The sequence below is a fragment of the Miniopterus natalensis genome, chromosome X, assembly GCF_054644295.1.
Source record: "Miniopterus natalensis isolate mMinNat1 chromosome X, mMinNat1.hap1, whole genome shotgun sequence".
Lineage (NCBI taxonomy): Eukaryota > Metazoa > Chordata > Mammalia > Chiroptera > Miniopteridae > Miniopterus > Miniopterus natalensis.
The window spans coordinates 51,709,095-51,723,365 of record NC_142103.1 but is presented as its reverse complement, the minus strand read 5'-3'; the positions used below and the strand labels follow the sequence as shown (position 1 = coordinate 51,723,365).

General features: G+C 36.8%; 1 pseudogene; it reads right to left on the bottom strand.

Annotated features, from left to right (window-relative positions):
- Positions 1 to 12,972: 12,972 nt before the first annotated feature.
- LOC107532755 (trafficking protein particle complex subunit 13 pseudogene) lies at positions 12,973 to 13,737 on the bottom strand (annotated as a pseudogene).
- Between the last annotated feature and the right edge of the window lie 534 nt (positions 13,738 to 14,271).

The following is a 14,271-nucleotide window of genomic DNA, read 5'->3' as shown; positions in this document are numbered from 1 at the left end:
AATAACTATATCACTTGTCTCATCTACCTATCTCATAAAAGTGTTGTAAAAATTAAATTGTAATCACACAAAGGGTCATACATGCAATAAAGTCACAATAAATATTAGAGCTCATTTTTATCACTATTTTAGCAATAAGGAAATAAAAGCCAAAAGAGTTAATTAAGCATGCCTAGATCAAACAGCATTCATGACGTAGAGATTGTGCTAAAATGGAAATCTTTTAGGATTCAGTGCCTGCACCACTCTGTGATATATTTTCTTAACCATTCTGTGATATTGTTTTCCTTGACACCGAATTTCAGCTATGTACTCACCTTCCCATTTTCTTCAGGTCAGACAAGTGTTCTGTTATCCATTCAATCACCCACAAAAGAATATTTAGCAAACAGAGAAAGAAATAAAAGAAAGAAAGGAGAATGTCAGTGCTTGTTTAGTGTAGAAAAAAAAAAAAAAGTGTTACCTACAATTGCTCTCAAGAATAATACAATCTGTGAACAGGAAGAAAAAGGCACATAAGTGAAAAGCCCCAGGTACTGCAGTTGTTCATGAAAGTGTATTTTCTTGGAAGTCTTCTGACTTAATTCAGTAAATATTGTTCTTTCTGTAACTACTTATGTACATTCACGCTACCACTGGCCTAGTGAAAGGTCTTTTGTTTATTGCCTGAATGAAGGCAGAAGTATCAAAACTGATTCAATTGTAATTTCTCTTGTATTTCTACAATCCACACACAGGTGAAAGGAGAAATAGAAATGCATTTTTAACCATGAGATGATTGCTCCAAGCATGACTATTCACAATGTTAAGTCTACATACAAACATGGCATAAACTGAAATCCGTACTGTTACCTAGCCCCTACTTTTCACCCTGCCTTTCACTTCATTACTTGATTTGGATTTTGTTAACACTTTTCCCTCCGGATTCTGGAAATGTTTATACCCCATGGGTAAAAAAAAATGGTTTTTTTCATGATTATATGCCATTAGATTCATTGTCAAAGTGTGTCTAAGTGGCTTATGTGATATGCTCTTGTATGTGGCATATGTGTAGTATCTGGATGCGCATGTCTAAGTATGTCTGCTTATGTTGATAAGCCAGGTCTCCAACAGAAAAGAGAGAATGGGATAAAAGTTAGTAAAATAGTTATTTACACAGGTGTGGCCAGGGTCAGGAAATTTGGTGGAAGATAAAGACAGTACTCAGAGCTAATAATAGCAGAGGATCTATTACCACTTCTGGGCCTAAAAAGGCAATTGGAAGGAGCTTATAATCTGTCATTTCTATGGACAACACATTCATTAATTGTTTCTACACTAAGAAATTAGTGCTTATTCATTAAAAGAAAAGCAATGTGGAGGCTTAGAGACTTAAGGAAAATATCATTGTTGAAGTATGGATCTTACATTCTCAAAAGTCAATGATTAACTAATGTCTGAGATGGATATATTTTTCTAAGGAAAAACTAATATGTGAATAAAAGTTTGGAGAATAATTTTCTTTAAAAACTACAGCACTGAAAAAAGTTCTGTTACACACCTTGTCATAATAACCTCAACTATGATTAGGAGATTAGGCTTTTTCTGGAAGTGAGAGGTAGGAGCAAATCTTTATCCGTCTACTCACTGGTTAGGTGAACATTTTGTTTTAGAGTTCCAGACCCCATTTCAAAATTTATAAACCTACGAAATCTACCTGAGAAAATAAGTGGCAAAATTTAACTACATATAAAAAAAGGCTAATTTTTGGCTCCGAATAAAAGAGAAATAATACAATATGCTAATTGTTAAGAACCACGTGTTTAGTCCTCCAAGTATAGGTTTATTTACATTTTTGGTTAAATTTACTCCTAGGTATTTTATTATTTTTAAAGCAATTATAAACTGGATTGGTCTCTTAGTTTCACTTTCTGATAGTTCATTATAGGTGTATAAAAATACAATTGATTCCTGACTATTTATTTATTTATTATTATTATTTTTTAAATATATCTTTATTGATTTCAGAGAGAGGAAAGGAGAGGGAGAGAGAGAGTCAGAAACATCAATGATGAGAGAGTCACTGATCGGCCTCCTAGCCTTCAACCCAGGCATGTGCCTTGTCCGAGAATCGAACCCTGATCGCCTGGATCCTAGGTCGATGCTCAACCGCTGAGCCACACCTGGCCGGGCTGACTATTTATTTTGTATCCTGCTATTTTACTGAATTCATTTATCAGTTCTACCAGTGTTTTGGTAAAATCTTTAGGGTTTTTTATATACAATATCATGTCAGTTGCAAATAATGATAGTTTTAATTCCATCTTTAAAATTTAAATGCTTTTTTATTTTTTCTTCTTTTCTGATTGCTTTTGCTAGGACTTCCAGTACTATAGTTAATAAAAGTGATGAAAGTAGACATCCCTGATTTGTTCCTGATCTTAAAGGAAAGACTTGTAGTTTTTGCCCATGGAGTATGATGTTAGCTGTGGGTTTTTCATACATGGTGTTTATTATCTTGAAATATGTTCCCTCTATTCTCCCTTTGCTGGGAGTTTTTATCAGAAATAGGTGCTGGATTTTATTAAATGATTTTTATGCATCTACTGATTTGAACATATGATTTTTATCCTTCATTTTGTTTATGTGTTGTATCATATTTATTGATTTGCAGATGTTGAACCAACCTTGCATCCCTGGAATAAATCCTGTTTAATCATGGTGTATGACTTTTTAATGTATTGATGGATCTGATATTAAAAATTGCTCAATGTGAATAATCAGAGAAATGCAAATTAAAACCACAATGAAGCCCGGCCAGCATGGCTCAGCTGTTGAACTTTGACCTATGATCTAGGAGATAGTGGTTCGAGTCCCAGTCAGGGAACATGCCCCGATTGTGGGCTTGATCCCCAGTGGGGAGCACATAGGAGGCGGCCAACCAATGGCTCTCTCATCATTGATGTTTCTATGTATCTCTCTCCCTCCCCCTTCTTCTCTGAAATCAATATATATATATATATATATATATATATATATATATATATATATATATATAATTTTAAAACCACAATGAAGTATCCTCACACTTGCCAGATTGGCTACCATCAATAAATCAACAAACAACAAGTGTTGGTGAGGCTGTGGAGAAAAGGAAACACTCATGCACTGTTGCTGGGAATACAAATTGGTGCAGCCACTGTGGAAAACAGTGGGGTTACTACAAAAAATTAAAAATGGAACTTCCTTATGACCCAGTGATTCCACTTCTGAGAATGTATCCAAAGAAACCCAGAACACTAATTTGAAAAGATATATACACTTCCTATGTTCATTGTAGCATTATTTACATTAGCGAAGATTTGGAAGCAGCCCAAGTGCCAATCAGTAGATGAGTTAAAAAAAAGTTGTACATTTACACAATGGAATGTTACTTGACCTTAAAAAAAAGAATTTTACCTTTTTTGACAGCATGGATGGACCAGGAGAATATTATGCTAAGTAAAATAAGCCAGTCACATAAAGACAAGTACCATATGATTTCACTTATATGTGGAATCTAATGAACAAAATAAACAAATAAAATAGAAAGACACTCATAGATACAGAGGAAAGATTGACAGCTGTTGGAAGAGAGGAGCACTGGGGGCTGAGTGGAAAATGTGAAGGGATTAAGCAAAGAAAAATGAACTCATAGACACAGACAGCAATATGGTGATTACTAGAGGGAAGGGGTGGGTGGAGTGGTAAAAGAGGAAAAAGGGGGCATAAAACAAGATGGAAGAAGACTTGGCTTAGCATGTTGAACACACAACACAACATATAGATGATTTATTATATAATTGTATACCTGAAAACTCACCCAATAAATTCAATAAAGTAAATTTTTTAAAAAAAGAACCACCACATTCCCTACTGACAGCAGTTGGTCTTAAGATGGGCATGTGAGCCATCTCTACACAATAAGACTTACGGGAAAAATATACTGGGGGGAGAGTCCCCACCCCCAGTCAAGGACTCGATTTACTCTTAAAATCCTACGTAGCCAGCTTGGAAAAACCAGAGAAACCTACTTGAGTGGACCTAGTGTGAGTGAGGAGCACTGAAGAAACATCACAGAGTCCAGTAAGAGTGGAGGGCCTCAGAAGGGGGAGTCGCCCCTGAAGCTTGTGCTGGGCTCCATGACCAGAGTCTTGGAGGCTGCAAAGCTCCCTCCCCTGGGGAGTACAGACCAGCATCCAATAGCAGGGATCTCACATCCGGAGATACCAGAGGGGAAGGAGCTCCCCACACACAGGACAGAGGGACCCAGGAAAGCAGTGAGTCTGAGAGGAGGGGACAGCGCCTTCCTAGGAAACAAAGCCTCTAATGGCAGTCAGCTTCTTCCTAGCAAAAGAAAGCTTCTAGTGGCTGCCACGACCAGCATCAAGTGCTCAGGGTGCTAACCATAAGGAAGGCTGTCCCAAAGTGTGTGACACCCGAATGGTAAGGGACCAGAGGACTGCGCTGAGCAGCTGCACATGGGGACTCTCTGCCTCCCTGTAAGGCGCTGTGTTGAGCCCCAGAAAGCACTGAATCTGCGTGGTGTGGGGGAGGGGAAGAGCCCTCCCCACCCTGAGCTGCCAAGGCAGAGAGGCTGGGATCTGTGACCAGCCCTGAGTGGTGCCGTGGTGGCATGTGAAGCCGCCCCAGTTTTGTTCAGACCAGTGGTGCAGGGAGCTGTGTGGAGCTGACTTTGGGTCCCCTCCCACTGGGTGCCTTGCAGGGCGGACTTTTTGCCTGTGTGTTGCTTTGTGTATTTGTGAGTCTAATCACAGAGCTGGCTCCCACCTTTCTGGCATGCTCTGCACAGACAGACCAGTGGAGGCTGAGATTGGGGTCTGCACAGTAGACTGTCTGAGGGGGTGGGCCTGGTGCGACCACCCAACCAGAGCTGAGCAAGGAGGGGCGGAGCCTGCTGGCCTCTCCTGCAGCCAGGAGCACAGCCTCCAACAGGAAAAGGGTGGGTCCAGCTCATTGAAGTCCCAGGCACACCAGCAAGGCACAGTCTTGAGAGGGAAGGGAGAGAAGCTCACAGGAGGACATTACAAGTATCTGTTATTTGGGAACTGGAGGAAAAGCTGAAAACCCTGCTGGGAGATGGGCAGGCAAAGGGTTCACCGGAATGCTTTTATAATTGAATCCACTGAGACAAGGCTGCTGAAATGGCCCATACAAAAAAGGCAACAGGCTGAAATCAATCTGAAGCTGCAGCAGGACCGAGCATGGGGAACCAGAATCAGAGGACAAGGTAGGGACTGAGGAGCTGGCTGTGGAGCAGAAACTAACTCCCACAGAGTGAGTGCCTGACAGGGACACCTCTAAGGGAAGTGATACCTTGAGCTACACTTGCCATCCTGAGCCTTAAAGACTCTACAGAAGATGAGTAATACCAGGCAACTACACTATTGCAAAATAGTTGACAAGAGGAGGTGATCCACAGAGAGCCTCAGATCAACAATGTACCTAAGTACACCAGAGCCAAACCTAGACTGCTCCTCACATTGGCTGATACACAAGCACCTCACAGGAGAATTGAAATCAGCATACAAAACAGTGACCCTCGGACAACATAAGTTGACCAGAAGAAACTCACCTGATTGACTGTCTTTTTTTCTTCTGTTTTGTTTTGTTTTGGTTTGGTTTGGTTTGGTTGTGGTTTTGTTTTCCCTCTCATTATTTTTTTTGTTTGTTTTTTTTTTGTGTGTGTTTGTTTGTTTTTTCTCTTTTTTCCTTAGGAAGAAGAGAAAGGGGAGAAAATTTGTTGTTTCTTCTTTTATAAATTTTATATTAATTGTTTTTTAATTTTTTAAAAAAACATTTTTTAACTAAATATTTTTCTTTTTTATAAAAGAATTTTGTCTTGCTTAGCTTGTTTTTAGTTTTGTTTTATTTATTTGCTTTGTTTTGTTTTATCATTGCTTCTACTATCAAGACTTTCTTGATATTCCCTGCTGAACGGCTGGGACTCTATCATTATAACCAAGTTCACAGCTTTCCTCTATGTTTTCCACCAAATCTCTTACCAGACTCCCACCTTGCCTGGGCTATATATCTCTCTCTCCTATCGAACCATTGGCATAACTTTTTTCTTTTCCTTTTTTCTTTTTCTACTTTTCTTTCATTCTTTTGTTATCCTCCCTTCTGTCTTCATGTCTTTTTGTTTGATTGCTAGTTTCTCTTATTCTCTTTATTGTATTTTTATTTTCTCATTTTCAACTATTATCCTATTCCTATTCTCTCCCTTAATTTTTTGCTGGCCCTTCTTTCAGAATCTTTTCTCTGCTTCTGTTATCTCCCAGTAGCTTCTCTATTTTTTACATTTTAGTTTATTATTGTTTTCTAAATTTTCACCACTATTAACAACAATATACATCCTCTCTCTAAACGCTACTTTTCTTTCTCTCTTTCTTTTTTTTTAAGTATTTTTTTGGTGGGTGTGTACTCACTTCACTCTCCCAGTTCTATTTTAACTTTGGTGGTTTTCACTGTGACTCTCATGGTATTTAGTAAGATGCCTCTTGTTGCCTGGAAGTTTATTTGTGTATTGTCTTGCTTTGCTAGCACCTGTACAACAGCTTACATGAAGATGTTAGGGCTGAGACACAGTTAGCTAACCTGAGAGGAGGGTCCTCCCAAGGACTGATCAATGACAATCTAGCCCGAACCACAACAGGAAAACATATGAAACCACAAAAGGGACACCCACAAGAGTGACACACCCCTAGAGCAAAGAGCTCAGAAGTATAAGGAAAACACCTCTGGGCTCCACTGGACTCACAAGACAAAATCCCATCCCACAAGACTAGGATACAGCAAATATATCTAATATATAGATACAAACACTAATAAGACCTACCAAAATGGGGAGACAAAGAAACAATCCCAAAATTAAACAAAAGGAAAAATCACCAGAAAAGGACTTTGATGAGATGGAGTTGAGCAAGTTATCAGAAACAGAGTTCAGACTATTGATTATGAAGATGTTCAAGGAACTTAAGAAGACACTAGATGATAAGATTGAGGACCTTAGTGAAAACATGAAAAAAGAGATACATACCATAAACAAAACTCACACAGACATAATGATTGCTGTATCTGATATCAAGAATGCACTGGAAGGAATTAAAAGCAGGCTCAATGAAGCAGAGGATAGAATAAGTGACTTAGAAGACAAGGTAGAAAAAGAATCACTCAATCAGAACAGCAAAAAGAAAAAACACTTAAAAAGCATGAGGACAATTTAAGGCAGCTTTGGAACAACATGAAGTAAAACAACATTCGCATTATAGGAGTGCCAGACGGGGAAGAAAGTGAGCAAGGGATAAAGAACTTGGTGGAGAAAATAATGATAGAAAACCTCCCTAGGTTGGTGAAGGAGAAAGCCACATAAGTTCAGGAAGCACACAGGGTTCCAAAAAAGAGGAACCCAAAGAGACCCTTTCCAAGACACATCATAATTAAAATGGAAAATGTCAAGGAAAAAGAGAAAATATTAAGGGCTGCAAGAGAGAGACAAGCAGTGACCTACAAGGGAACCCGATAAGGCTGACAGCTGATTTCTCAATAGAAACTCTTCAGGCCAGAAGGGAATGCCATGAAGTTGTACAAGTAATGAAAAGAAAGAACATGCAACCAAGGTTGCTTTATACAATAAGGCTGTCATTTAAAATTGAAGGTGAAATAAAGAGCAATGTTTTAAGAAAAATAAGGAATAGTGACAGAAAGGTACATCAGCATAAAGGGGGAAAATGACATTAAATAAGTTTATATCAATACCAACCTTAAATGTAAACGGAATAAATGGTCCAATCAAAAGACATAGAGTAGCTGAATGGATAAGAAAACAAGACCCAAATATATGCTGTCTACAAGAGACCCACCTGAGAGCAAAAGACTTACACAGGCTAAAAGTGAAGGGATGGAGAAAAATATTCCAAGCAAATGGAAAGGTAAAGAAAGCTCGAGTACCACCCCTTATTTCGGACAAAACAGACTTCAAAATAAAGACCACAATAAGAGACAAAGATGGTCACTATATAACACTAAAGAGATCAATCCAACAGGGGGAAGTAACCCTTACAAATTTTTATGCACCCTATACAGGAGCAACTAAATATATAAAAAATTTCTTGGAGAACTTTAAGGGGGAGATTGACAGCAACACAATCATAGTGGGGGACTTTAACACACCACTGTCATCTTTGGACAGATCATCAAGACAAAAAATCAACAGGGAAACACAAACCTTAAATGAATCACCAAACCTAATGGATATAATGGACACTTACAGAACATTTCACCCCAAAACAACAGAATACACATTCTTCTCAAGTGCACATGGAACATTCTCAAAAATATACCACATGTTAGGACAAAAGGCAAGTCTCTACAAATATAAGAAGATTGAAATCATATCAAGCATCTTCTCGGATCACAATGCCATGAAACTAGAAATCAACCACTACAAAAAACCTCAAAAATATTCAAACACATGGAGGATAAATAGCATGTTATTAAAGAATGAATGGGTTACCAATGAGATCAAGGAAGAAATCAAACGCTTTATGGAAAATAACAAAACTGAACAGACAACAACCCAAAATCTATGGGACATGGCGAAAGCAGTCCTAAGAGGAATATTCATAGCATTACAGGCCTATTTCAAGAAACAAGAAAAAGGTTAAATGAACTATCTAACACAACAACTAAAAGAACTAGAACGAGAACAGCAAGAAAAGCCCCAATGAGACAGAAGGAAGGAAATAATAAAAATCAGAGCAGAAATGACATAGAGATTAAAGAAACAATACAAAAAAATTAATGAAACCAAGAGCCGGTTCTTTGAAAAGGTAAATAAGATTAATGCACCTTTAGCCAGATTAACTAAGAAACAAAGAGAGAGGACCCAAATAAAATCAGAAATGAAAGAGGTGATATAACAACTGACCCAACAGAAATACAAAGGATTGTAAGAAAATATGAGCAATTATATGACAACAAATTGGGCAACAAGGGGGAAATGGACTAATTCTTAGAAGCATACAACCTTTCAGAGCTGAATCAAGAAGAGGCAGAAAACCTGAATAGGCCAATAACAACTAATGAAATTCAAGCAGAAATCAAAAAACTCCCAGCAAACAAAATTCGTGGACCAGGTGGATTTACAGGCGAGTTCTACCAAACATTCAAAGAAGAATTAACACCTATTCTATTCAAACTATTTCATAAAATTCAAGAGGAAGGAAAACTCCCAAACACCTTTTATGAGGCCAGCATCATCCCAATCCCAAAAGCAAATAAAGATACTACAAAGAAAGAAAATTAAAAACCAATATCCCTGATGAACATAGATACTAAAATCCTCACTAAAATACTAGCAAACCGGAACCAGCAATACATTAAAAAGATCATGCATCATGACCAAGTTGGATATATTCCGGGGATGCAAGGCTGGTACAATATCCACAAATCAATAAATGTGATACATCACATAAACAAAACGAAGGACAAAAATCATATGGTCATATCAATAGACAAAGAAAAAGCATTCAACAAAATCCAGCACCCATTTCTGATAAAAACTCTCAGCAAAGTGGGAATAGTGGGATCATATCTCAACATAATAAAGGTCATATATGACAGGCCTACAGCCAACATCATACTCAATGGGCAAAAACTAAAACCATTTCCATTAAAAACCGGAACAAGACAGGGATGTCTACTTTCACCACTCTTATTCAACATAGTACTGGAAGTCCTCCCATAGCCATGAGACAGGAAGAAAACATAAAAGGTATTCAAATTGGAAAGGAGGAAGTAAAACTGTCATTATTTGCTGATGACATGATATTGTACATAGAATACCCTAAAAACTACATCAAAGTACTACTAGGTTTGATAAACAAATTTGGCAAGGTAGCTGGATACAAAAATCAACATCTGGAAATCAATGGCATTCTTATACACCAAAAATGAACTTTCAGAGAGAGAAACTGAAAAACAATATCATTTATCATTGCAACTAAAAAAATAAGATACCTAGGAATAAACTTAACCAAGGGTGTAAAAGACCTGTACTCGGAAAACTACGTGACACTGAAAAAAAAAAAATAGAGGAAGATTTAAACAAGTGGAAGAATATATCATGGTCATGGATTGGAAGAATTAATATCATTTAAATGTCCATACTACCCAAAACAATTTATAAATTCAATGCAATTCCTATTAAAATACCAACAGCATATTTCACACACCTAGAACAAACATTTCGAAAATTTATATGGAACCAAAAAAGACCCCGAATAGCTACAGCCATCTTGAGAAAAAAGAACAGAGTGGGAGGGATCACAGTACCAGATTTCAAACTGTATTACAAAGCCATTGTAATTCAAGCAGCCTGGTATTGGTACAACAACAGGCATATAGATCAATGGAACAGAACAGAGACCCCAGAAATAGACCCACACCATTATGGTCAGTTAATATTTGACAAAGGAGGCAAGAGTATCCAATGGAGCAAAGACAGTCTCTTCAATAAGTGGTGCTGGGAAAATTGCACAGATACATGCAAAAAAAAGAAACTAGGCCACCAACTTTCACCATACACAAAAATAAACTCAAAATGGATAAAAGACTTAAATATAAGTCACAAAACTAGAAAAATCCTGGAAGAAATCATAGGCATTAAAGTCAAAGACATTCCACATAGTGGACTTTTCACTGATACATCTCCTAAGGCAAGAGAAACAAAAGAAAAAATAAACATATGGGGTTACATCAAACTAAAAAGCTTCTGTACAGCAAAAGAGACTAGCCTGAAAATACAAAGGAACCCCACCATCTGGGAAAACATATTTGCCAAGGTTATATCTGATAAGGGGCTAATTTCCAAAGTATACAAAGAACTCATAGTACTCAGCTAGAGGAAGACAAACAACCCAATTAAGAAATGGGCAAAGGACTTAAATAGACAGTTCTCCAAAAAGGACATATGGATGGCCAAGAGACACATGAGAAAATTCTCAACATCCCTAATCATCAGAGAGGTGCAAATTAATACCACAATGAGGTATCACTTCACAGCTGTCAGAATGGCTACCATCAACAAATCAACAAATGACATGTGCTGGTGAAGGTGTGTAGAAAGGGAAACCCTGGTACACTGCTGGTGGAAATGCAGACTGGTGAAATCACTATGGAAAACAGCATGGAGGTTCCTCAAAAAATTAAAAATGGAGCTGCCTTTTCACCCAGTGATTCCACTTCTAGGAATATATCCTACAAATGCTGAAACATTAATCAGAAAGAATATATGCACCCCGATATTTATAGCAGCACAGTTTACAATAGCTAAGAACTGGAAACAGCCCAATGCACATCAGTAGATGAGTGGATAAAAAAGCTGTGTGACATATACACTATGGAATACTACGCAGCTCTAATGAAGAAGAATCTAGTACCCTTTGGGACAGTATGGATGGTCATGGAGAAAATTATGCTAAGTGAAATAATGCAGGCAGAGAAAGAGAAACATCATATGATCTCGCTTATATGTGGAATCTAAAGAACTTAATAAATTGTTGAACAGAATAGATTCAATGACATGGAGGCATAGATGAGACTGACAAATGTCAGAGTGATGGAGGAGGGCGGATTGGTGGAGGGGCACAGAGTAACCAAAGAATTTATATCCATATATGCACAACCCAAGGACATGGACAATGGTGGGGAGAAGGACTGGGGAGGGGGATGGGACGGGTCATTGGGTAGAAAAAGGGACATCTGTAATATTTTAAACAAAAATAAAATTTTAAAAATAAAGTTAAAAAATATGTATTCACATATATATACTGGGAAGTTTCCCTCTCTAGAGAGAGAGAACAATAACAACAAAAAGAGAGAAACAAGCTTAGCTAGGAAAAGGTCTTTGCCCCTGTTCCTTTGTTTTTATTTGGACAGAATAAAGGTAAGATGCAAATGGATTTGGATCAGCCATCCTGCAACCATAAGGTGACAAGCAAGAGAATGAAAAGCCAACATTTCTAAGAATGGGAAAAGAAGGGATGCAAAAAGTCTGTTTCCTGAATAATAGTTTCAAATGACTGAATGAATTAACTCTGGAACCTCCTATTAATGTCTTTTTGCTTTAAACCACAGTAGGCCATTAAAAGCAAATTAAATTATTTCACATTAAAAAAAATAAAACCACCACTGTAATACAAGTGGTATTTGCAAGTGTCCCTGCAAGAATAAGAGCTGATTAAAATAAACCAACTCCACAGTTCATAGACCTTTACCAAGATAAATTGAAAAGATCCAGTTCAGAATGTTGCATAAATGCTATGCTACAGACCCAATAATTTAGAATCTTTAGAAAAAATATGTATTTTCCAACTAGCAAATATCAACAAGTTTAAACAATAAGGACCATCCTGAATTATATTATGGACTGTCATTGATAGTTTTCTGTTGACTGAATAGAAGAGAGGAAAAAAATAAAACTGGGTAAATTGAAATTTTACCAAATAAACCATAACAATTATTTTAATTAAATTATCAATGTACTTCTAAGACATTATATTCTCTTAATACCATATTTCCTGAAACAGCAACTGTCAAATGCTGTTATGGATTTCTGGAAAACAGGTATAATCATTTTAAAATGGTGGCTTCATTCTAAAAAAAAAAAAAGAGTCCAATGACCACTTGTAATAACCTCAATAAAGTCATTAATGTAAGAAATATACAAGTATAGAATTAAAAAGTAACACAAATAAAATGAAAATCAATAGATTGTTGTTTTTGAAATTAATAAGTGTTTAATTCTCAAAGGCAAGTAAATGAAAATAATCTGCCTGTATATTTGCTGTTAGTTTAGAATGTTGTTACTGGCAAAAGTATGAATAGCTTTTCTGTAAAACTCCCTGGAAAGCACAACACTGGAATTTTTCTTCATCTTTTCATTTTAAGAATGGAAGGCATTACACAGACTTTTGCAATATCATTATAGATATATGTTTTCTTTAATAATTTGTCTGTTATTTTTAATCTAGAGATACTTTGTAGGCCCATTTTTAAAGTCAGTAGTGTCAGGGTTAAGCAGAGAGATGAACTTGGAGGCAGCTCTCCAAGATACCTTCTTGAACTTCCACACCAACGAATGGAATCTGTATCACACATCTTCAAAACCAATATCATTTTCTTATCACTGTGGTTTGTTATCTTACAAGTAATATGAAAAGGTTCTTCTAGAATTACAGTATCTGGAATTGCTTCCAAAGACATGCTCATGTTTTCATAACCTGGAGCCTTTCTTTCAAGTTGGATTGTCTGTAGCATTGCCATTTCACCGAGATTTCTTTTCCATATTATATCCAATTTTCCCATTTCTGTTAGTCCATTTATGGCACCAGACTCCTCTGAAAATTCCTGTTTGATCTGGAAGTGATACAGATACTGGCGTTGTTCCATTGACTGCAAAAACGTTCTTGTTCCAAAGGTACACTCATCTTCTCCAGCCCAGCTGACCTTATTTAATTCTGCTGCAGTGTACATTTCAGGTGGCTCTAAGGAAACTTTTTGTATAAAAACATCTGAAGATGAAATATTCCTAACTTGGACTTCAAGAAATAAATCACTCATCTCTGAATTATAAAACTTGGTTTTAACTTCTAATGGTGGAAACAAAGAAAATAAGCACAGTTTCTTTAAAAACATCTTTCCTGTACACTGTGTTGAGTAGATACTGAACTCACAGGGACATCTCTTCCAATGTTAATTAGTTTGTCATGGATGACATCATCAATACAACAATTGGATGCAAGTTCTACCACAATTACTATGGAGACTGAAATATGTAAAGGCTGAGTACTCATCTGAAGACAGTGTTTTCAGTATTATTTTGACAACTTAATTACTATCATTGGGAATTTTCATATAAATAAAATATTTGTGTTAAAAATGTATTTCTAAGAATTTTTGATGAAATCAACCTTTCCGCAAAACACTGACATTTCTGATGGAGAGGCACTTGTCATAAGCTGGTTAGGGAAATTACCAGGTATATCACTATCTTCACATGTGACCACAAAGTTGGTGAATAAGTTATAAGTTATGCTTAGTAGACAGTATTACTTGTAGTGATATGAAGATCTCCTGTTTGGGGAGACTCCCATTTTAACCACAATTTTGTCCCACTCTTTTATTTTATTTTTTATTTTTTTAAAAATATATCTTTATTGATTTCAGAGA